The sequence below is a fragment of the Rhinatrema bivittatum genome, chromosome 9 (genome assembly GCF_901001135.1).
Source record: "Rhinatrema bivittatum chromosome 9, aRhiBiv1.1, whole genome shotgun sequence".
NCBI lineage: Eukaryota > Metazoa > Chordata > Amphibia > Gymnophiona > Rhinatrematidae > Rhinatrema > Rhinatrema bivittatum.
In genome coordinates, this window is record NC_042623.1 from 56,417,292 (window position 1) to 56,438,805 (window position 21,514).

A 21,514-nucleotide genomic window follows, 5' to 3' on the forward strand; every position below is an offset into this window, starting at 1 on the left:
TAAAACAAACCACCTAAAATGAAACAAATTTCAAAATGCAATTTTTCCCCCTTTCCACCCCTATTAATATACTACCAATAATTTCAGCTTGATATGGAATCTTGCCTGGGTGACATAAAATAAATATGTATTATAAAGTAAAAATTAAGCAAGGAATTGAAATTTAATCAGATTTAACAAAGTTAATCAATTAACATAATCTTTATAATATGAACGAAGCTTAAACGGAAAGGCTAGGGTCAACAATGAGAAGGAGAAACCCATAAACATAAGGAAAACAAACCCTGTATGAAGAATGTGGTACTGTTATAAAGATTCTGTTGAATAAATGTAATTACCTGTTGTCATTGTTTGTAGTAGTTACCAAGTGGTTGCTTGCAGATCCTGCAAGAAACAGAGAATAAAGTTTTAAGGACCTGATGTAGTTTGTGAAGTAGTTGATAGGCCTGTACAAATCAGAAGGACTAGATTTAAGAATTATAATTGAATCGTTAAAAGACTAAACTTTACCACAGCCCTCCACAAAGAGGGGAGTCTAACCAATAGATTCATTGAAAATCTTATAATATTGTATGCATAACACCCATGGTAAGAGAAAGGGGTGTTTTAGAGTATTCTGTAGAATTACCACTGAGAGAAAGAGAAAATATTATAAGACCTTATAGTAGTCAACTATTTATATAAGAACATAAGAACATGCGATATTGGGTTAGACCAAGGGTCCATCAAGCCCAGCATCCTGTTTCCAACAGTGGCCAATCCAGGCCATAAGAACCTGGAAAGTACCCAAAAATTAAGTCTATTCCATGTTACTGTTGCTAATGGCAATGGCTATTCTCTATGGGGTAGATTTTTTAAAAAAAGCGCGTTCGCGTACTTTTGTTGGCGCACCAGGCGCAAACAAAAGTATGCTGGATTTTATAAGATACGCGCGTAGCCGGCGCATTTCTTATAAAATCCTGGTTAGGCGCGCGCAAGGCTGCCGATTTTGGGCAGCCAGCGTACGCCGAGCCGTGCAGCCTGCCTCCGTTCCCTCCGAGGCCGCTCCGAAATCGAAGCGGGCTCGGAGGGAACTTTCTTTCACCCTCCCCTCACCTTCCCCTCCCTTCCCCTACCTAACCCACCCCCCGGCCCTATCTAACCCCCCCCTACCTTTATCCATGGATTTACGCCTCCCGGAGGGAGACGTAAATCCACGCGCGCCAGCGGGCTGCTGGCGTGCCGAGACCCGACCTGGGGGCGGTTCCGGAGGGCGAGACCATGCCCCCAGAACGCCCCAGGCCGAAACCATGCCCCCGGGCCCGCCCCCGAAACGCCGCGTCCCACACCCCAAAATGCCACGTCGTTCGGGCCCTTGCCCCCGACATGCCCCCAACACGCCCCCTTCAAAAAACCCAGGGACCTACGCGCATCCCGGGGCTCTGATGCGCACCGGCGCGCAAGGCCCTGCTCGAGTAAATCCGGGCGGATTTATGCAGCAGGGCTTTTAAATCCGCCCGTATGTGAACTTAATAGCAGGTAATGGACTTCTCCAAGAACTTATCCAATCCTTTTTTAAATACAGCTATACTAACTGCACTAACCACATCCTCTGGCAACAAATTCCAGAGTTTAATTGTGCTTTTTGAGGTAAAAAAGAATTTTCTCCAATTAGTTTTAATGTGCCCCATGCTAACTTCATGGAGTGCCCCCTAGTCGCCACCTATCCCATGACTTTTTACTTTTCCTAGAAGCCTCTCATGAGGAACTTTGTCAAACGCCTTCTGAAAACCCAAGTATACTATATCTACCGGTTCACCTTTATCCACATGTTTATTAACTCCTTCAAAAAAGTGAAGCAGATTTGTGAGGCAAGACTTGCCTTGGGTAAAGCCATGCTGACTTTGTTCCATTAAACCATGTCTTTCTATATGTTCTATGATTTTGATGTTTAGAACACTTTCCACTATTTTTCTTGGCACTGAAGTCAGGCTAACCGGTCTGTAGTTTCCCAGATCGCCCCTGGAGCCCTTTTCAAATATTGGGGTTACATTTGCTATCCTCCAGTCTTCAGGTACAATCGATGATTTTAATGATAGGTTACAAATTTTTACTAATAGGTCTGAAATTTCATTTTTTAGTTCCTTCAGAACTCTGGGGTGTATACCATGTGGTCCAGGTGATTTACTACTCTTCAGTTTGTCAATCAGGCCTACCACATCTTCTATTTTCACTACAGGAAGGCCAACTAATAGCTCTAGGTGAGGTGTTGGTGGTTGTTTAAGGTTTTGGGCCAGTTTTACATGCAGAGTGAGAAATATGATCCACACAGTACACCTTGGGGAAGATTTGTTGTCATTTGGAGTAAGGAAAGTCTCACAAAGATGATATTTCTAAAATGTTCTCTCACTCTAGCTTGATGGACTCTTCCTATAAGAAAAAGTTCTCATGTAGTGGAATGTTTTCTTACAAATTCATAATGACATTTAAAGATAAAGGAAGCACATTCCTTTTTTTTCTGGAGATACAAATGGTTCAAGATCCCAAAGGCATTTAAACGGATAACTAAAGAGTTAAATATCTACATGGCTATCCATTGATATTGAAAGCTGTATACTGCTAAGTCACTCTCATTATTCAGGGGCATTCTGGTGAAGGGATGGAGGCATTATGGGGAAAGTGAAGTTATCCGTATAAGATATACAGCTATCTCCAAGATAGCTGCTTATCTGATGCAGCTAACTATGGTTGAGCCATAGGGCTGTATTAAACGTAGCCACGTAATATAACCTGCTAGTTAGCTGGATATATTTATAGGGCTAAAGAGCCAAGCAACCAAGTAACTGAAAACAGAACCCAAGCTATATAGCTATGAGCAGTGACATCATCAGCACATGGTAAATATCATGCACCTATTTTGCTTCTCCCCAGCATTTAATTAATGCCTCATCATCTATGGTGTTTTTCTTTCCATTTAAATCTTCATAAGGCAGGAGTGAAGCCTAGTTGCACTTATCTACCACTGCTGCCTTCAATAATAATGTCATTAGATTTACTTGCACAGTACTTTCATTATTTGCTAGAGATGTGCTTCATTTTTATATGCCGGGTCAGGCTTCGGGTGGGGCAACAGGTGTAAACTTTGTTTTCCAATGGGTCATTTTTTTCTTCTCGGCAATTATCGCCAAAAAAACCGGGAAAAAACCCCCACCCCAACCTTTCAAATTTACTTAATTAACCCCCCCACCATCCCGACCCCCCCCAAAACTTGCCTAAAGTCACTGGCGGTTCAGCGGGGGTCCTGGGACCGATCTCCCACTCTTGGGCTGTCGGCAGCCACTAAACAAAAATGGCACCAGTGGCCCTTTGCCCTTACCATGTGACAGGGGCTACCGGAGCCATTGGTCGACTCCTGTCACATGGAAGGAGCAATGGATGGCCGAAAAATGATTTTTCCCCCCGATCGTTTTTCAGGTCCTCTGACCCATGTCGAATTGGACAATTTCTTTGAAATTTTCCAATTCGGCAAAAACGAATGCAAATCTCTATTATTTGCAAAAGCAGCTGCAGCATTTTAGAAGTAATAGGGGACTCTTATCAGACTGGAAATTATTAAGAGTAAAATGAAGACGCATTTGGGGTAAGATAGTGTAGAATCTACTTGGGGGGGGGGGGGGGATTGCAGGAGGCCCAGGAGATGGGATGCATTATTGGGGAACCTCATACTTTGTGGTTTTTAATGGTTCCTATTTCAAATGTTTACATTCTTTTTGATTTTTCATTTCAATTATAGGAAACAAAACCAAAAGAAGTGAAAAAAAAAAATCCAAAATAAAAAGCAATAACAAATCAATTACAATCTTAAAAAATAAAAAGGATCATTACTTTACACTAGTGTGGAGGCACAACTTTGCATATATTTGTCTGCTTGTGCCCAGGGATATGACTATTTTAGAACTTGTAAGAGTACATGCATCCATCTTATAAAATAGACTCTCTGTGTACACATGTACACTGAATTTATGAGGACGGGCAAATCCAACTTCTAACATGTAAATCAAGGGATTTTAAAGTCGGATGCACCATCTTCCCAGTTTTACCCACTTATCCCCTTTTCACTCAATAAAGAGTTAGGTCCTCCAAATCTACTAATTGAGGCATGTGCTGGGGTTTTATAATACACTTTTGAATATTTAATTGGAAAGTATTTATAGAAGCTAACTTATCTAGACTTTAGCATCTAAAAAGAAGAAGTGAGGGAGATCACGTGAGGCAGCGAAGGAGATGAATGTAGGCTTCCCCGCTCCATGCCTCTCCTCCACATCCAGCCTCATTCTTCGTGATAAATAACCAGCAGAAACAGTTGTCTTTTTTTCTCGTCTTTTCTAATGCCTCAGGGACATAATCATACCGGCAATGGTGACTCGTGTGATCTGCAAAGACAAGGATCAGGAGAGAGAAAAACTCGGGGCCTGGATCCACCATCAACGCCTACGGCTGAGCCGCCTGTGGCGCTTTCACCAGTGCCGGATCTCGAGAATATAAAGACGGTGGTGACAACAGCACTTGGTCCAGAATTAAAAGTTATTGCAGATAAATTATCCGAGATTATCCCAACCCTAAGTGGTTATGAAACTCGATTTGCGGAGGTGGAAAGCCGGGTATCAGAAGTTCAGGATGGCCTCATCGCTGCCCAGCAAGATATCGCGGTTCTTCAGGCCTCGATGGCGCAACAAGTAAAGCGCATTGAGGACCTGGAGAACTGCTCCCGCCTCTCCAATATCAGATTGATAGGGCTGCCAGAGACAATCCGAGACCAAGAACTCTCAGCCTTGCTTGAGAAATGGCTGCAGGAGCAATTGGAACTCCCTGCCATGAATGGGCCCCTGTGCGTGGAGAGATCTTATTGACTAGGACCCAGGCTAGGCAATGCCACGTGTCCCCGGCCGGTCATAGCCAAATTACTCAATTATGCCCAAAAAATGGATATTTTGAAGGCGCTTCATGGGGGTCATTCCCTTAACTACAATGGTCACAATATTCTTCTATTCCAAGACTTTTCGGCGGGTGTATCGGCGCAACGTCGAGCTATGTCGCTGCATTGTTCACAGCTTAAAAATCTGGGCCTCTGAGCAACACTGATTTATCTGGCCTGATTGCATGTGGTGACCAACATGGGGCTCAAATGGCTGGACACTCCTGAAGCAGTTCAAGCTTTTGTGACTGAGCGTACGAGCTGGGAGCCAAGTACCCTGAAATGAGCCTGCCTTTCATGGTATAATGCCTGGGGCTATAGAATTGAGGTCTCTAAAATCATTTCTTTCCCTTGATTCCCATTGGTTTGTTTACTTACATTCCCTGGCGATCCTGTATTAAACTGGCTTGGTGACATGTGGCGCACTACCAGCAGGGACTTGGCGGCCCTTTTTTTTCTCTTTCCTTCTTTTTTTTCTATTGCAACATATGATTCGGCCACACCACTCATTGCTCTGGCTCCAGTTCTGGATGAGGGTCCCCCCTTCTGCTTTTTTTGTCTCTGGTGCCTTATACGAGTTTGATTGTCCCCAGACCCCCGGCATTGCAGCGGATCTACGGGCCTAGTCCCATGTTCGGACATCCCTTAACAACTTACTTCTCTGGGGGAAATGTTCTCTGCTGGGCGAATGGGACCTTTGTTGGGGCCCTCCATGCCGTTTTGGGGACAACTACAGATGCTGCTTTCTGATCCTTACTTTTGATTTCTTTTTTGTGAGAAGCTGAAAAATCTGTTTTCAGCGCTGGAGCTTTTTGTTTTTTAATTTTGTACTTATACTTTTTAATCTTTTTCTTTCTTATATACTGGGTGGTACTATTCAACAGCGATGTCGTTGCCCTTTATTCTGGAAGAGTACTGTTATTTCCTTCCTTTTTATTTCTTTTTCCTTCACCCATGGATACTAATTTGCTAGTGCCGCCTGCCGGGTCCCACGCCACCCGGAGATGGACTAGTCAAGGGGGTGCTTTCGGGACTGTGCTATCTTATTATAAATAGTGAAGGGTCCTGAGCCTTCCTGGAGACTTCCAGTCCCCCTGGCAATCTGTACTGAGATTATTTTTATATCTTTTTTATTCCTTCCTTTTATTGTCTACTTGCATCACAGGTATTCTGGAGGCTGCCACTATCTGTAGGGGTGGTGGACCATTCCGACCGCTGGGTTTTTGTTTCTTTCATGTCTCTCCCACTGGGGATGTTTGCTGGTCATTCGGGCCCCAGGCAAACAACATGTCCTACTCCTTTTACCTTTAGCTGTTGCGACCGTAGTGGTGGACCCTTGGGCCGGCCTTGCGGAGATGAGAAGGAAGGTTAGAAGGACTCCGCGGAGAAGGAGAAGCTGGGAGGCGGCATGGAACCAGGTGACCAAGCAGGATCTTCACCCTGGAAGCCAGAGATCCCCCGGGAGGAGCCCATGAGGACCCGGACCGCTGGGACTTAGGAGGGGTCACTCGGGGCGATGGATCAGCAGCGTCAAGACAGTCCGAGTACTGGGCGGGTGGCAACAAGAAGCACAGAGAGATGAGCCAGAGTCAAAAGCCAAGAAGACAATCCGAGGGAGAGGCAGGACTGGAACCTGGAACAGCGAACTGATGAGAAGAGCCGGAGCGGGAACTGAAGCGGGAGCTGGAGCAGGAACTGAAGCGGGAGCCGGAGCAGGAACAGGAACGAAGACTGAACAGGAATGGAGCAGGATCAGGAACGGAAGCTAGAGCAGGACTGGAGCAGAGGCGAAGGCAGAAACAAACAGGAACAGCAACTAGTAACCCAGAGAGGGAGAACCTCATTGCAAGGTAATTCTTCTAGTCAGGCGCCGGGTTTAAATCCCCGCCAGTGTCTGACATCATCTCTGAGGGCGGGCTGCGGTTTGGTGCCAAAGGCCCTTTAAAAGCTCCACCTCGCATGCGCGTGCACCTAGCAGGGGCGGAGACAAGAGTCAGAGCTCGGCGGCATCTCCTTCATGGAGACGCCACAGCGGGGAGACCTGAGTAGGCCTGACGAATACCGGACCTCGTCGCCGACTGCCCGGGGGGAGAGAAGGTAAGGACCCGGTCGTGAACCCTGCGACCGGGACCACAACATTAGCCACTGGTGAGGGTTCAGATATTAGCTGCCCTCACTAAAGCATTCACAGGTTTAGTGCAGGCGGGGATACCGTTCAAGCAGGTGGTAAAATTTGACAGGGAACACTGTTGCACTCTTCTTTTTTTCCACCATTCTGAAAGACCCGAGAGGAACAGACGTGATTTACCTTGTCGTTTGTTTCATGTTATTTATTATGAAGCTGGTTTCTTCTTCATTGTTTTTTTCTTGGTATTTCATGATGTGTGGAGGAATGGGGCTGGCTGGGGGAAGGGGTGGGGTAAGGGGGGTACTTTAATCTTCTTTTCTCCTGAAGGATAGGAGAGTGATCATTAAATATGAGGTTAAAGATGGGGTGGGTCAGGGTCCTTGGACAGTGGGAGGGAGGGGAGGATAGTAGCGACAAGAGTAGGGGGAGGGGGGAGCATGTCCCTGATTTGACTGTACATCCTAATTATCACTCAATTGTCCTTCCAGTACAATGGCTATCTGCCAGGTATTCTATACTCTGAGTGTGGACCCTGGCTGGGAGGGTTCATACTCAACCCCTGGCAAACAATCTGCTTCATTCATCTGCTTCATTCATATTTCATCGTTAACAAAAAAAATCTTTCTACAAATTACAACTCTTAAAACGTCTCCGTCCTCTTCTCTTTTATCAGAATTTTCGAACTATTCTACAATCTCTAATCTTCTCTGGTCTAGACTACTGCAACGCTCTCTATTTAGGACTTTCCGATTCTATAATTCATCCTCTGCAAATTGTTCAAAACAGTGCTGCTCGTATTCTGTCAGGTACTCCCATTCGAAAACATATTACACCCATCCTTCAATCCTTACATTGGTTACCAATAAAATATAGAATAAAATACAAAGTTCTTACTGTTATTCATAGCTTACTACATAACTCATCTTCCACATGGCTTTGCTCATTACTCCGTATATATAAACCCACCCGTCATTTAAGATCATTAACTCAAAACTTATTAGACATCCCCTCCCCACGACAGGCCAGACTTGATATTACTAGAAGAAGAGCATTTTCTGTAGCAGGACCCACCATTTGGAACTCGATACCCAATTTACTTTGTTCAATATCCAATACCCAACAATTTAAGAAGACACTAAAAACATATTTATTTCAATTAGCATTTAATATTCATCCACAACACACTACGTCAAATAATCAACATTTAGCAACCTAATAATTTCTTCCACATCTTTAACATCACCCTGTTTTCACCTTACGCCTTCCCTCCTCCCCATTCATTTTCTCCTACCTTTTTCCCTTCCATAAAACATCTTTTACGGCCCAGCTCCACTTTTACTTTTTATTATTTAATTTAGATTTTTGTTACCATGAGGTATATACCAATTATTGTATTTTAATTTTATTTAATTTTATCTTTAATTTTTAACTCTATTTATTTATTTTTCATTTTACAATGTAAACCGTTTTGACAAAAAAACCTTGTTTTGAAAAACGGTATATAAATACTTTTAAATAAATAAATAAATAAATAGGGTTTTAGTCAAAACCTAGTATGCAGACAAGGATAGTTTCCTGGAATGTGTGTGAAATTCATTCCCCCATTAAACGTTCCAAGATATTAACCCACTTATGGCGCAAGGCTGAGGATGTGGGTTTCCTCCAAGAAACTCATTTATCTGATTTGGAACATGCTAATGACGAGCGGGGAGGCCAGCCTCCATCCTGGGCCCCTGCAAGAACTGAACACCTAACTGAATGGCAGAGGGAAAAAAGATACAGAACTAACAGCAGGAGGTGAGGGAAATGAATGACTGCGATACGATGTGTGACCACGCACCCCCCTGACGTCACTGGGAGCTCCGGCGACGGTTGAAGAGCGCCTCACCATCAGGCGCCGCGACAAAGGGGCTCTTCCCTTCGTGCAACCCTTGTGCTTCTAAAAAAAAAAAATCTTTTATATTTTTCTGTTATGTAACCTTTATTCCAATTCTTTACCTTTTCTTTTCGCTTGTTAACAATTTTAATTAGAAATGTTCATTGTATTAGACTATGGAAATTTATTTCCTGCTGTTCTGTTTAATGTAAACCGGTATGATTTACATCGGATGTAAGAATGTCGGTATATAAAAATTAAAAATAAATAAATAAAAAATAAATAAACATTGGGTAGGCAGCCTTCATTATGCCTCTGCTACATCTCACTCAGTGGGAGAGGCGATTCTGTTTCATAAAAATCTGCCTATCCAGGTCCGCAAGGAAATTAAAGATCCTGAAGATCGTTTTATTGTCCTGGTTATGGAATTGTATCATCAGACTGTGGTCTTCTGCAATCTCTATGCCCCTAATACTTATTGCCCGGCGTTCTTTCAAGTCCTCTAGCAACATTTGCTTCCTTATATCGAGGATATGCTTATTGAAGGGGGGTACTTCAACACCATCAAGGACCATCAATTAGATGCCTCCCAAAATTGGTGTAGGGAAACAGAGCAGGAAAAGGGCCCTGCATTCCTAGAAAGAGCTTTACCCTTGTTTGAAACCTGGTGTACTTTACACCTGGGAGAAGAGGAATTTACGCATCTTTCACGGGCACATGCCACCTACTCCCGTATTGACTATTTTCTCACCAGTTGCCATGCCTTTTCTAAGGTATATGAGCTGGCATTGAAGGCATTATGATATCTGATCATGCCCCAGTGTGGGTTGATATGCATTTTCACACTACCTCGCAGTCGGCTAGAGTCTGGCGGTTTACTTTTTACTTAGCTAAAGGTGGGAAGTTTCAACAATATTTAGATGAGAGATGGTCCGATTATGAAAAACTGAATCAGGAGCATAAGGCTCAACCTACCCTATTTTGGTATACGGCCAATGCGGTTCTGAGGGGTGACATAATTTCCTATACTGCTCATTGCCAAACCGTTCTAAACAAACGGGTTCTGCAGCTCACTACTCAATTGCAGACAGCCAAGATACAGCTGATTTAAAGTCCCAAGCCCGAATCTGACATTACTCATGCAAGGTATATATATATATACCACAGCCCGGCCCTTAGCTCAGGGCCTTGGCAATTGGGTCTTCCTGGATTGGCATGCTATCCATAGCAGAAGTAAGGTTACGAGCTAGGGGAACATGGTGCGTGCTTTTGCACGTAAATATTTATGTGCAAATTTTATTGAGAAATGTAGGGAATGTCCATGCCACACTAAGGCCATGCCCGTACCTCTCACCATGTTCTCAAAAACATTTTTGGCTCACACCTTGAAATACACGTCATACCCAGTACTGAGCTTGGCTTGCCTTTGACTGCGCTTTGAATGATAACCGTACTGACCTCGGTTTGATTCTGACCACGCTTGGACCGATTCCGGGAACTGACCTCTGCTTGCCCTCACCACACTCAGACTGATTCCTGGAACTGACTTTTGCTTTGGCTGACCATCCTCGGATGGATACCCTGGCTTTGACCCTTGCGTTCCATTCGGACACTCTCTTTGCTGCTCCTGTGACCACCAGGTCCACCTGCCTTGACGCTGTCTGTGGCCTTCCTCGAGCTAGACAACTAGGCACTGCCTACCCTGCCAGAGGACCTTCAGTTCCTGCCTCATTCTCATAGTAAAAATTTGTAATCTATCATTAAAATCTTCCATTGTACCTGAAGACTGGAGGATAGCAAATGTAACCCCCAATATTTAAAAAGGGCTCCAGGGGCGATCCGGGAAACTACAGACTGGTTAGCCTGACTTCAGTGCCAGGAAAAATAGTGGAAAGTGTTCTAAACATCAAAATCACAGAACATATAGAACAACATGGTTTAATGGAACAAAGTCAGCATGGCTTTACCCAGGGCAAGTCTTTCTTCATAAATCTGCTTCACTTTTTTGAAGGAGTTAATAAACATGTGGATAAAGGTGAACCGGTAGATGTAGTATACTTGGATTTTCAGAAGGCGTTTGACAAAGTTCCTCATGAGAGGCTTCTAGGAAAAGTAAAAAGTCATGGGATAGGTGGCGATGTCCTTTTGTGGATTGCAAACTGGCTAAAAGACAGGAAACAGAGAGTAGGATTAAATGGACAATTTTCTCAGTGGAAGGGAGTGGACAGTGGAGTGCCTCAGGGATCTGTATTGGGACCTGTACTTTTCAATATATTTATAAATGATCTGGAAAGAAATACGACGAGTGAGATAATCAAATTTGCAGATGACACAAAATTGTTCAGAGTAGTTAAATCACAAGCAGATTGTGATAAATTGCAGGAAGATCTTGTGAGACTGGAAAATTGGGCATCCAAATGGCAGATGGAATTTAATGTGGATAAGTGCAAGGTGATGCATATAGGGAAAAATAACCCATGCTATAATTACACAATGTTGGGCTCCATATTAGGTGCTAAAACCCAAGAAAGAGATTTAGGCTTCATAGTGGATAACACATTGAAATCGTCAGTTCAGTGTGCTGCGGCAGTCAAAAAAGCAAACAGAATGTTGGGAATTATTAGAAAGGGAATGGTGAATAAAACGGAAAATGTCATAATGCCTCTGTATCGCTCCATGGTGAGACCGCACCTTGAATACTGTGTACAATTCTGGTCGCCGCATCTCAAAAAAGATATAATTGCGATGGAGAAGGTACAGAGAAGGGCTACCAAAATGATAAGGGGAATGGAACAGCTCCCCTATGAGGAAAGACTAAAGAGGTTAGGACTTTTCACCTTGGAGAAGAGACGGCTGAGTGGGGATATGATAGAGATGTTTAAAATCATGAGAGGTCTAGAATGGGTAGATGTGAATCGATTATTTACTCTTTCGGATAATAGAAAGACTAGGGGGCACTCTATGTAGTTAGCATGGGGCACATTTAAAACTAATTGGAGAAAGTTCTTTTTTACTCAACGCACAATTAAACTCTGGAATTTGTTGCCAGAGGATGTGGTTAGTGCAGTTAGAATAGCTGTGTTTAAAAAAGGATTGGATAAGTTCTTGGAGGAGAAGTCCATTACCTGCTATTAAGTTCACTTAGGGGCGGATTTTAAGAGCCCTGCTCGCCTAAATCCGCCCAAATCCGGGCGGATTTAGGCAAGCAGGGCCCTGCGCGCCGGTGAGCCTATTTTACATAGGCCTACCGGCACGAGCAGAGCCCCGGGACTCGCGTAAGTCCCGGGGTTTTCGGAGGGGGGCGTGTCGGGGGTGTGCCGGGGGCGGGGCCGAGCGCCGCGCCGTTTTCGGGGCGTGTCGGCAGCGTTTTGGGGGCGGACCCGGGGGCGTGGTTACGGCCCGGGGCGGTCCGGGGGCGTGGCCGCGCCCTCCGTACCCGCCCCCAGATTGCGTCCCGGCGCGCTAGCGGCCCGCTGGTGCGCGGGGATTTACGTCTCCCTCCGGGAGGCGTAAATCCCCCGACAAAGGTAAGGGGGGGGTTTAGACAGGGCCGGGGGGGTGGGTTAGGTAGAGGGAGGGGAAGGTGAGGGGAGGGCGTTAGAGGATTCCCTCCAAGGCCGCTCCAATTTTGGAGCGGCCTTGGAGGGAACGGGGGTAGGCTGCACGACTCGGCGCGAGCCGGCTATACGTAATCGATAGCCTTCCACGCGCCGATCCAGAATTTTAGCGGATACGCGTGGCTACGTACGTATCTACTAAAATCCCGCGTACTTTTGCTTGCGCCTGATGCGCCAGCAAAAGTATACGAACGCGCCGTGTTTGAAAATCTACCCCTTAGAGAATAGCCACTGCCATTAGCAATGGTAACATGGAATAGACTTAGTTTTTGGGTACTTGCCAGGTTCTTATGGCCTGGATTGGACACTGCTGGAAACAGGATGCTGGGCTTGATGGACCCTTTGTCTGACCCAGTATGGCATTTTCTTATGTTCTTATGGTCTCCAGTACTCTCTATTCTGGTCTAGCTCAACTGTTCACCATCAGCTGTGCACCTCTACTCTTTGGGGTAGATTTACAAAAACGACGCGTTCGCGTACTTTTGTTGGCGCTCCAGGCACCAACAAAAGTACGCGGTATTTTAGTAGATTCGCGCGTAGCCACGCATATCCGCTAAAATCCTGGATCGGCACGCGCAAGGCTATCGATTTTGTATAGTCGGCGCGCGCCGAGCCGCGCAGCCTACCCCCGTTCCCTCCGAGGCCCTCCGAAATCGGAGTGGCCTCGGAGGGAATTCCCTAACGCCCTCCCCTCACCTTTCCCTCCCTTCCTCTACCTAACCCACCCGCCCGGCCCTGTCTAAACCCCCCCCCCTTACCTTTGTCGGGGGATTTACGCCTCCCGGAGGGAGACGTAAATCCCCGCGCGCCAGCGGGCCGCTAGCGCACAGGGACGCGACCTGGGGGCGGGTCCGGTGCGCACGGCCACGCCCCCGGACCGCCCCGGGCCGTAACCATGCCCCCGGGCTCGCCCCCGAAATGCTCCCGACACGCCCCGAAAACGCAGCGCGGTTCGGGTCCACCCCCCGACACACCCCCCTCAGAAAACCCTGGGACTTACGCGAGTCCTGGGGCTCTGCGCGCGCCGGTAGGCCTATGTAAAATAGGCTCACCGGCGCGCAGGGCCCTGCTCGCCTAAATCCGCCCGGATTTGGGCGGATTTAGGCGAGCAGGGCTCTTAAAATCCGCCCCTTTGTGGGCACACCTCTCCACTATCTCTCCGGGAGACACCCAGAGGCCCACCTAAGCCCAGACAGCCCAGGAATCCAAGGGCTCAACCCGCGGAGACCCCAGGCCATTATTGGTGAAGCTCCAGCTTGCCTCTGTCTCCTTCTGTGCTCTGCCTCCTGGTGGCAGGCACCCTTTGGGATCCCTCAGAGGGCCGTACCAATCTTGTGACAAGCCAAAGTTGTCAAGGCCATGGACTCAGTGGAGTCCTCCACCCTGCAGCCTATTCCAGGCCTGGCTGCACGTGTCAGGGAGCATCACCAATACCTCGAGGCATTGGCCACCTCAGTTGAGAAACTATGGTAACAACTTGCAGAGTCCTCCATGGCCAACCCTGGAACTTTTCTTAATAGTGCTTCCTCTGGTTCATCAACCTCATGGGCACCACTGGCCCTCCCATCTCCTCCCCGATTCAATGGGGACCCTCGTCTCTGCTGAGGCTTCATTAACCAGTGTTTCATGCAGTTTGCGCTACAACCTTCCTTGTTTCCAGACGAAGTGCCAAAGATCAATTTTATTCTCTCGTGTTTGGAGGGGAGGGCCCTTGCATAGGCCTTCCCACTTTGGGAGCATTCTGATTCCTTACTACAGCAGCTCCCCCACTTCATTTCTATGTTCTGACACACCTTTGATGTTGCAGGCCGACAGGCGGTCGCCATACACCATCTTATCCACCTCTGCCAGGGTTCCCATTCCCTCACAGAACACACCGTGGAGTTACAAACCTTGGCAATGGAATTGGGATGACAGGATGACTGCCTGTGGGAACTTTATCTCAAAGGACTGTCATCTACCCTGAAAAGTCGAACTGGCAGCCTGAGAGATTCCTGCATCATCTCCTTGGTCGGGCGGATTGACCACCACCTCCAGGAACGGCATCGGAAAGTAAGGGCCATACGACGATCAGCCCTGGAACTACCTCGGTCCGGTAGCCCCAAATCGAGGGCACCACCGGCAGCTTCCCCATCAAAGGAAGAACTGATGCAGATCAACTGCGGTCATCTTATTCCCAAGGAAGGCCTCCGAAGGTGGAAATCTGGTCTCTGCCTCTACTGTGGGGGACCAGGCCACCATATCCAGACCTGTCCAGTGCTCCCAGAAAACTCCAGAGCTTAAGTCCAGTGGGGTCCCGAGCTTGGGCACTACACTTACAGGCCCCCAACTACTGCTTCCCATCTCCCTCTTCAGGGAGGCACATTCATTTTCCACCACCGCCCTCGTGGATACTGGGGCCAGTGGGAATTTTATTTTTGAATAGTTAGTCATATTACTCCAGATTCCTACTCAACCTCTGGAGGTTCCACTATGTATAGTCTCCATCCATGGAGAACCCTTACCCGATCACATCACCCATCGCACCCTAGCCATCCAGCTGATGGTAGGGACTCTCCACAATGAAGTTATTTCTCTTGGTGCTGAAACTGTCAGTACACCCCATCATCCTCATTCTACCCTGGCTACAACTACACTCCCCACACTTCGACTGGGAGTCGCTCCAATTCATTGAGTGGGGTCCTCGGTGCTAGACACACTGCTTATAGCAGGTGTACCTGTCCATACCTGTGTTAACATCCATGACCCTTCCTGGACTACTTACATCCTACACTAACTACCAAGATGTCTTCTCAAAGCAACAAGCCAACATCTTACCACCTCTCCAGAAGTTTAACTGCCCAATCGAGCTGTTACCCGGTACCACGCCTCCCAAAGGGAGAACATACCCACTCTCACTTCCAAAGACCCAGGCCATGTCAGCTTACATCAATGAAAACCTGGCCAAAGGATTCATCAGGCCTTCCACGTCCCCCGCGGGTGCTGGATTTTTTTTTTGAAAAGAAGAAGGATGGTAACTTAAGGCCATGTATTGACTACCACAGCCTGAATGCCATCACCCACAAAGACCGACACCCACTTTCACTCATCAGTGAGCTATTCAATCGGCTCCAGGGGGCCCAGAATTTTACCAAGTTGACCTGTGTGGGACCTAAACTTTGGTCCACATTCAACCCGAAGACATCTGGAAGACAGCATTCAATACGCAAGATGGATACTATGAGTACAGTAGTGATGCCCTTTGGGCTATGTAATGCCCCTGCCATCTTCCAGAAAATGATGAATGAGATCTTCCAAGACCTTGTATACTCCTTCATCATAGTCTATTTGGATGATATCTTGATCTTCTCTAAAGACTTGGAATCCCATCATTCTCATGTCCGGACTGTCCTCTAGCGGCTTAGGGACCACTATCTCTATGCCAAGCTTGAGAAATGCCTTTTTGAACCATCTAGTCTCCCATTCCTGGGCTATATCATCTCCAGCCAGGGATTCACCATGGACCCAGACAAACTATAAGGTATTCGCGATTGTCCCCAGCCTGTTGGCCTGTGGGCCCTACAAAGGTTCTTTGGATTCACAAACTATTACCATTACTTTATCGCAGACTACTCCACGCTAGCCGCTCCACTCACCGCCATGACTAGGAAAGCATGTAACCTCCGGGAGTAAAGTTCACAAGCCCAGTCTGCATTCCAGGCCCATAAGGGATAACACGGTCTAGAATCAATTTGGGGGGATTACAGATGACCCAGAAGAAGCCGTACATTGTGGTGGAATCTCAATTATTTTTATAGTGGTTCTTATTTCACATTTTGGAGTTTTTTTTAAATTTGTGTTTCCAAATAACAAAAATGGAGCAAAACAAAAATATTGGTAAAACATCAGATTCAATAGCTATAAAAAAAAACAAATTAATCTAGAAATTATTACTGCCACAAGTAATAGAATTTATAAAAACTCATCATGTGATAAAATTGCCTATGTGCAAGCTTTTAAAGGAGTGGACCTTATTGATAGTAGGTATAATAGAGTTTAGAGATTTAATTAAACTCTTTCCTGGAGCTATAATTTGACATTACTCACTTAACATAGAGGCGATAAGAAAGGTTCAGAAAAATTACACAATATAATTGAAAATAACCTGAATTTGAAGTTGAAAAAAAGGGCTAGATTCATCATTCCCCACAGAATGATGAGCTGAGGCGATAAAGGGTGGGGAGTTGAGAAAAGGGGTGGGAAGGCGCTAGTGTATAGCTGGACGCATCACGGCAGTGTGGTTTCACCTGCCACAGTGCGGCCGTGCCACACACTATCGCCCTGTAGCATCATGGAAAAAGGCGTTGTTATTTCCCACGCTACTACCTCCAATAATGTCCAAAACATTATTGCTAGAAGCACTGTCACCACCCAATTTCCCTAAACCCCCCGAACTCCTCTTAACTCCAATCCCTTTCCCTAATTTAAATTTTAATGCTGTGAAAATCAAATTATTGCATGTGTTAGGGCATTATCACCTGTGATAATGTCCTAAGGAATGCAATAATTGGCTATGGAATCTTGGTCAATGACCCCCATAGTTTATTGAAAAAAAGGTCATTTGTATTTGAAATATTTAATTGGAATGCATATACATAACTTAAAATAGAGAAGCGTAAGCATCTGAACTACAAGGAAGCAGACAAGTTAAAACAATTACAGAGAGATGAGAACGAATTACCTGTTGTTGATGATTCAGATGTTGTACTTGGTCCTATGAAAATAACACATATTTAGGATAGAATTGATAAGAAATAATAGAAGGTACAATGTTTTAAAATATTAAGATTTCTTTTTAAACAGCCTACAAGTGCAAAAACCATGAGATACATACAGAGTTCAGGACCGCATATACTGAATCATGCGAGCTCATGTGTATCTCAAGAATTGAGCCAAAAATGTTTTTGAGAACATGGTGAGAGGTACAGGCATGGTCTTAGTGTCGCATGCGCATTTCCTATATTTCTCAATAAAATTTGCACATAAATATTTATGTGCACAATCACACACCATTTTCCCCTACCTCATAACCTTACTTCTATGGATAGCATGTCAATCCAGGATTAAAATAAAAATAGGCTAGTCAGTAAGACTTTGAGGATTGGGGCTCACAAATTTAAAGTGATGCTAATTATCTAGTGGGGTTAGGAAGTCCTATCGTTTCATGGGCTAAATGGAAACAAATTGGGGGAAATGGAAATTGCGAGGGCACAAGTGTCTACTTAAATCCCCTCACTTATGCATTAGAGGCGGAATTTCTCAGTAAATGCACATGTTTATAGAAAATTGTGTGCAAATATCTAAGCATATGGTTTATTTTGTACAACGTGCACATATATGCCCCAAGATCACGATATGGCCGCGTTCTTTCTATTGAACTGTGATTCATGAGTTCACGTGCACCCGCACGTCTTTATCGAAGCTACCATCATAATTTTCAAACAGAACATGACGATAGTGCTATTGTTCAAGGAAAAATTGTTCTAATTAATCTTTACTTAATTCAAATTTTCTTGCTAGATTGCTTCTTATTCCTATATGAAAAAGCTTACATGTAGTGTAATTTATTCACTAAAATTTAGGACAATATTAAACGTAGATGAAGCCACATCTATTTCATGTGTGCTCCATGGTGTTTTGCTACAAACACTTGCCATGGTCAGCACTCAAAAAAACCTCAGCTGTACTTTCTCTGATTGCTGCCTTTTCTAATGATGCCAGCAGATCCATTTTAACAGAATGAGATTACACAAACCTTTAACTGCTGGCATTATTTCCAATTGTGGCTGCAGCACAGTACAACTGATAGGGGATTGTACCAGCTCAGTAACAAACTACAGTGTAATGAAGCCAACTCTGGGATAAGATAGTATAGAATCAATTTGGGGGGGACCCAGAAAAACCATACTTTGTGGTGGAACTTCATTTATTTTATAAGGGTTCTTATTTCACATTTTGGTGCTTTTTTAAATTTGAATTTACAATTCAGTAAAATGAAACAAAACAACAATACTGCAAAAAATCAAATTCAATAGCAATAAAAAGAAATGAATCTAATAAAGATTTCTTCACACAAGTAATAGAATTTAAGAAACTCCTCATGTGATAAAATTACCTAATGTGTAAACTTTTAAAGGAGTGGAGCTAACTTATTGCAGATAAAATAGATGTTACTATTTTAAATAAACTCTTTGCTGGAGCTATAATTTGACATTAATCACTTAACATAGAGCACATAAAAACGGTTGAGAAAAATTATATAATATAAATGAAAATAACCTGAGTTTGAAGTTCCAATATAGGCTGTAGTTTATTGAAAAATAGGAAATGTATGTTTGGAATATTTAATTGGATTTGATATATGTAAGATAATATAGCTAAGGCTAAGCATCTGAACTATATGGAAGCAGAACAAGTTAAAACAGTTTCAGAGAGATAAGTAGGAATTACCTGTTGTTGATGTTTCTGATGTGGTACTTGGTTGTACTATCAAAATAACACAATTTTAGGTTAGAATTTATAAGAAAGAAAGGAACGTCCTAAGATGGAAATTATAGTTTTCAAACAGAATATGAAGATAATGCTCATGTTCACAAAGATACTGTTCAAATTGAGCAATATTTCACTGAAATTTTAGTACTTGGATTGGTTCTTATCCCTATATGAAAAAGTGTACATGTAGGTGAATTTTCCTAAAATTTTAAAATAACATTTAAGCATAGGTGAAACACCTTTTTTTTTATCAGGCAATAGTTGGTGTTTAGCTACAAACACTTGCCAATGTCAGTGCCCATTAAAACTTTTCTACCTTTCAGTTCTTCATGAAGCAGGCACAATACCAGTTACACATGCTTCACCATTACTGTCCTTTCTAAAGATGCCAGAAGATATATTTTCCCAGATAAAGATAGCAGCAACTTTGATCTACTGGCGTTATTTGCTATTGTGGCTGCAGCATTATGGAAATATGTAATATGGGTTAGCTGGCCACATTTAGCTAACCTCAGTTAGTACAAGAACAGTCAGGTAAAAGAAAAGTTGCAGAGAAGACGATGTGTCTATGACACCTGTTGCAAATGCAGTTATGATTAGACTCCTCTCTAGATGTCTCTTGGTACTATGGTTATTATTGCTTCTAACAGCTATGTAGATGTTTATACTCAAACATGCTTATGCACTCAACTCATGATAACTGTTAGTGAAGGTCAGACAAGAAACTGGGAGTAATAGGGCATGGAACAAACACCAAATAGCATAAAGGTTTGGAAAGCAGATGAGAGGGATGGGGACTCACTCTTGCTTCAAGCAACTTTAGAAAAGACTTGTAGAAATGAGCAAAGCTGTACAATTTTCAGCATCATTGTTACTTGTCAGATTTCTGGAGCTAAGACTACAGATGGATTTCTTGGGCCCATTTCAACTTTCATTAGGAAAGTAAGGTTTGCTATCTTTCTTTGATGCTTTAAATACTTTTCTAATAGTTATTGTTTTTATTATTTGCTTGCATTCAACTCTAGTGCTTGCTGTTACATATCTTTTGAGTCATTACCCTTTTGCTTAGCAAGTGCTCAAATAAATATACCATCCAGTACCTGAATCCTGGTGTATTAACTCAGTATATGTGTGCATGTTTATATGTTGAAGATGTCCTGAGGTATAGAAGCCCCTCGGTATCCCCCTCTTTCCTGAAAATTAGCCACAAGGTAGGCCTGTGGGAGTACAGGGTATGTGTGCACATGTGTGTGTGTGTGTGTGTGTGTGTGTGTGTGTGTGTGTGTGCACATGTGCATGTGTGGCCTGAACAGAGAACACACTGATAAGGAATTGTATCAGTCCATAAAATATTTAAAATGCAAAGAAGACACCTTTGGGGTAAAATGGGATTACACTGAGAGGGATTACAGGAGGTCCAGGAGATGGGTATTTTTCTGATGGAACTTCAATTTTGGGGGGTTTAATGTATCTTATTTCAAATTTTGGTTTTATTTTTTATTATTCATTTCTCGTAAATAAAGTGAAAAAAAAACCAAAACTACACAAAAAGCAAATCAAATAGTAAAGGAATGAAAAAAATAAAATGAAATCATAAAAATATGTATTTGCACATCTAATGGAGGTTAACAAAAATCTGATAATTTCCTGGAAGCTTCTGAAGGAGTGGCCCATACTGAGAGCAGGTATTATAGCGTTTAGAATTTTAATGAAACTCTGTGTTATGGGGGGGTGCTCTTGAGCGGTGACCAAGATGGATGCTTGATTTAACTGCTCTTCAAGATCTTTGCTATTTCTTACCATTTTCTCCACAATGCTCGTGAATCTTTCTCCAGATTTTCTCTCTCTCTGAGTTTGGGGATATCCAGCACAAAAACTGGAAAAATGAAACCACTTTTGCAGCAGTTGCTGGCACTAAATAATTGAAGCAGGATCCCACTTCTCCTGACAAAGTGATGCATGCTAAACCTCTGGCATCTTCTGACCTGGTTCTCACAGAGCTGAAGCAACTTAAATATATGCTTCAGGTAAATATGGACAACACGGCAGTGATTCATTCTGACCACTCAACGATGGTTCAGCAACTTACTTCTTTCCAAACGTGGCTGGAAGATGTTGAATCCCAGACTGCGTCATTCATGCTGGTGACGGCCTCACTCCATCAACTGACTCAGAAAGTGGATCGATTGCAAAAACATCTTGACAAGCTTGCTAACCAGAATCACCTCAGTAATGTGCGTATTCTTGGTGTACCGGAGGGTATGGAAGGGTCTGATATGATTACATTTCTAACTACAATGGTTCCGGAGTATCTCCAGCTGAATTTTCACTTACCTTTTGAAACAGAACAGGCCCATCGGATTCCCTCCAGGCCTTTACAGAACTCCTGGTTCACACGGTCTGGAAGT

The 21,514-nt window shown here is 44.1% G+C and overlaps 1 long non-coding RNA gene across 1 annotated transcript in view; it reads right to left on the bottom strand.

Annotated features, from left to right (window-relative positions):
* Positions 1-298: 298 nt before the first annotated feature.
* Positions 299-21,514, bottom strand: part of LOC115098930 — a 66,024-nt gene continuing 44,808 nt past the window's right edge. Inside the window, exons 3-5 of the long non-coding RNA XR_003858642.1 lie at positions 19,065-19,100; positions 17,296-17,328; positions 299-384 (exon numbers count right to left, since the gene is read on the bottom strand). This is a non-coding gene — a long non-coding RNA (uncharacterized LOC115098930). The remainder of the gene's footprint in view (positions 385-17,295; positions 17,329-19,064; positions 19,101-21,514) is intronic.